At 40.0% G+C, this 4433-nt stretch overlaps 1 pseudogene; it reads left to right on the top strand.

Moving 5' to 3' along the window:
* Positions 1 to 693: 693 nt before the first annotated feature.
* LOC119265294 lies at positions 694 to 860 on the top strand (annotated as a pseudogene).
* The last annotated feature ends 3573 nt before the right edge of the window (positions 861 to 4433 follow it).

Here is a 4433-nt window from a genome sequence, read left to right as displayed (position 1 = left end):
AAATATTTATAAAACTGCATTACACATTATAGCAATGAATTGTTGACATAATGCATTGTAAGTACTGTTTATAACACATAAAGTGTTGAGTGAGGCTTCAAGTTGAAGTATTTACTGAAGGATTTACCCAAACACTAAAACATACACAATAAAGCTCAATACAGGCTTCAAATGTTTAAACCAGTTTAAACCAGTGCCGCCATCAGTGATTCACCCAATGTGGGAAAGTCAATGTACACCACCGTTAGCTTGACACTAACTTAACACTGCTTATAATGCATTATAATAACACTTCATAATGCATAATAAACAGAGCTATAAAGTGAAATTCAGTGTAATTCATTTTTATAAATAATTAGAACTATGTGTATAATGCCTTATATCATGTTATAAATGTGTTTATAGATGCTTACAAACGTGACATTCATAGAAAGTGTCATCAAAGTTTGTTTAATTGTCATGTGGCTTTATAAACTTGACCCACAGTAACGTGTTACCTTGAAAGCCATCTGGATCAGGGTCAGGACGTCTTGTTCAACATCAGTACCTGACCTCACAAATCTTCTTTTGCCTGAATGGACACAAATGCCTACAAACACACTCCAAAATCTTGTGATAAGCTTTCCAGAGGAGTGGAGGCTCTTACAGATGCAAAGGTGGGAGCAACTCCATATGAATTGTTTTAAAGTGGAACAAGCTTCTCGGCCTTTTGGCTAAGATCAAGTGTAGTATCTGTTCAGTATCTGTTCTTATCAGTTTAATATCTGATACGTCCTCGATATGAGGACTACATATTAGTCCACGCATTACTCCACGCAACGACATGGTATTGCAGTACCTCCGGGCATGGTGCACCTCCTAGGGGGGCAGTCGTGGGCTGGAGGTTAGGGAGCTGGCCTTGTGACCGGAAGGTTGCTGGTTCGATCCCCAGCGCTGACAGTCCATGACTGAGGTGTCCTTGAGCAAGAGACCTAACCCCCAATTTCTCCTCAGGCGCCGTGGATAGGGCTGCCCACCACTCCGGGCAAGTGTGCTCACTGCCCCCTAGTGTGTGTGTGGTGTTTCACTTCACGGATGGGTTAAATGTGGAGGTGGAATTTCCCCATTTGTGGGATTAAAAAAGTATCGCTTATTTTAACTTATTAAGCTCATATAGGTGTGACAGTCAGTTGTCCACATACTTTTGGCCATGTAGTGTAGCTATCATTAATTGCTCCGTTACACAGGGTTTCACAGATGAGCAGACATTAGTTGGTAATTACCTTGATCGTTGCTACTGTTAAAAACTTTTTCCGAACGCACTCCTTCCGAGTTTCTTGTCTCCGACATAATTGCAGATAATTGTACCAATCAGGCTCGCTGTCACTTTTGCACCTGCATTATTACAGATAGAAGACTCGGAAATGCTATAATATTAGCAAATCTGAAAGATACATTTTTAAGAAAATAATAATAAATCAACCCCCTGACCAATACTTTGCTACAGGCACCAGCTTTATTTCCATGCCCCCCTCACCTGAGAGTGTGAATGTAATTGTGCACCAGTCTATCAACAGGAATCCTCTTTTGTAAGCCTCACCCTGCAATCACTGCTGCAAGCATCAGCGTCATAATTGCTCTGACAATCATGGCAGGACTCTTCAAAAGAGGCGCTGGAGGAACGTCAGACACGGCCTGAATAACAACGTAGTGTGGAGGCTTTAAAATATTTGCATGAAATTGAAGCGCTTTCGCCACTTTCTTATGAAGACTTATTGAAATTGCTCCAAATTATAGGTTCCCATGGGCAATTTGATTATATTGTATGCCGTGTGACTTTTGCTGCATCTAAACAAACATTTAGGAGCTGAAATATTATGTTTTCTCAGTCGTGGTTCTGCTACTTTGAAATGTTTGCCAAGAGTTGGTAACATGGTATGTTCCATAAGGCCTCCGTTCTGCATTCTAATAAATAATCACCTGAATGTGAAGTCATTTGAATGTGGATTGGTGGCTGTTACCTGAGTGACGTATCCAAATGCATCGATATTCATGAGCCGAAAAAAGGGAATGTTAGCGCAGAGTCTGTATGAAAGGCTGCAAATGAACATCATAACAGAGGAACACAGGATACGCAACGAATGGAGGCTTCGCTATGTAACACTACAATGCCTGTATTGTTCCTGCACACGTTTTTTTCCTCCCCTTTCTTTTCAGCCAAGGTGAAAACTGCACCATCTGCTTCAGGAGACAACCCGGCCTGAGCTGTGTGTTGATGCAAACACCGCCAACACGCTACAGGTGCGTCTCCTCCCTCTGCTATCAGAGCCGAGATGGTATTTCACGACCTGTGAACCAGCAGGAAGTTTGAGCTCTGATTTAGGAATAAAGCTTTGGCCAGATTAAGGATGGGATTTATACCACCAGCCAAAAGTCCAAGTGAGCTGGCTGGAAACTGGATCATTTACAATGTCTTATGTTCTGTAAATACTCCAAAATAAAGTAACTTGAGAAGGTACTAGAGAAAAAACAGGAACAAATGAAGTGTGTCTATATACATTCATGACATCTCACATACACACTTTCTGTATGTTTATATCAACATTCATAAAGCATACGTGCTTTACATGACAGTCATATTGGGTCATTTTACAGAGAGACATTCAAAATAAAAGTGCTCATTTTTTGTTTTGAAAAGCTATTACTTTCAGTAAAAGGCCTCAGTTCTGACCAGCCATAAATAAACGTGACCTCGCTTTACCCCATCAGTCCTTAAGTGCATTGACACTTAGGCACATATTGCTTATACTTTAAACTGCTTTTTAATTGTTTGTTCTTTCTTTATCATCGCTTCTTTACATGCCACTCTACCACATGGACAGTACATTATTCATAAATACACTTAGGAACCATCATTTGACTGAATCTTAGTGTGGTGGTGAAATTTTACAGGCCATAATGCTCAGCCATTCCCTGTAAATGCTGGGCAGCCACCTGAATGTAAGTAGACTACTTTGATCCACATAACATGCACTTCAGTCTGGTTACCTTCCATCACTTTTGAGGTCAAGGCAAAACAGAGTTTATTAATCCCTGGGAGAGCAGTGCAATATTTAGCCTCAAAGAGGATCAGTTACATGGGATAACTAACATTTTCCTCAACAATGTATAGACCGGTGAATTAACCCCCTTCGCTCAGTAAAATTTTACATAAGACTTGGGGCAGTCATGGGCTGGAGGGTTGGGAACCAGACCTTTGAATGAAGGTTGCTGGTTCAATCCCCTGAGTTGACAATACATGACTGAAATTCCCTCGAGCAAGGCACCCAACCCCCACCTGCTCCCTGTGGATAGGGCTGCCCACCGCTCCTTTCTTATAACTTTCTCATGAAGACTGATTGAACTTGCTCCAAATTATAGGTTCCCATGGGCAACTTGATTATATTGTATGCCATGTGACTTTTGCTGCATCTAAACAAACATTTAGGAGCTGAAATATTATGTTTTCTCAGTCGTGGTTCTGCTACTTTGAAATGTTTGCCAAGAGTTGGTAACATGGTATGTTCCATAAGGCCTCCGTTCTGCATTCTAATAAATAATCACCTGAATGTGAAGTCATTTGAATGTGGATTGGTGGCTGTTACCTGAGTGACGTATCCAAGTGCATCGATATTCATGAGGCGAAAAAAGGGAATGTTAGCGCAGAGTCTGTATGAAAGGCTGCAAATGAACATCATAACAGAGGAACACAAACATTGCATTGTTTCTCATTTGAGATGAATGTCTTGTTTCGACATACAGTACTGTGTGAAAGTTTTAGGCATCTAAGCAAATGTTTAAACAGTTGACCTCAGCAGTGAGTTTATCACAATATACATTAGAATAAAGTCGTATTCATAATTCAAATAAACAGAAAAACAATCAAAATTAAGAAGAATTTCTTGGGTCCATATTTGTCCTTGACACCTTCACAGCCGCCACAGAGACTCGTTAATATCATCAATGACATCATGAGCTCAATTTACTGAGCACTGATTGGTCGAACCAGGAGCTGCTTTTTAACTACATATAATACTGGGCTTCCTCGAGGAGAGGCTTGGAGATGGGTAAACAAACACACCAACATCTATACACACATATAAAAATCATTATTAGTTAATATTCTATACATTTTGTTTATTCAGATATTAACACTTTTCTCATCAAATAAACACAAACTACACAAATAAATAGATTTTGAAAATGTGTCTTGGGTGCCTCAGACTTCCGTACTGTACTGCAGTTCCTGACAAAATAAATAGGCTTAACTAAACTGAAAGGACTAACAATGCAGGAAAATCTTCAAGAATATTAAAACTATTTTCTTATGTTCAGCTTCGTGCATAAAGTATTTCAAAAGGATATCGGCAGATTTGCTCAGTTAGAGCACCACCTTGGTATGGCGTCACACTGGG

This window comes from Pygocentrus nattereri, chromosome 15 (genome assembly GCF_015220715.1).
Source record: "Pygocentrus nattereri isolate fPygNat1 chromosome 15, fPygNat1.pri, whole genome shotgun sequence".
Classification (NCBI taxonomy): Eukaryota; Metazoa; Chordata; class Actinopteri; order Characiformes; family Serrasalmidae; genus Pygocentrus; species Pygocentrus nattereri.
The sequence above is the reverse complement of the archived record's forward strand: the minus strand, read 5'-3'. Positions and strand labels throughout refer to the sequence as shown.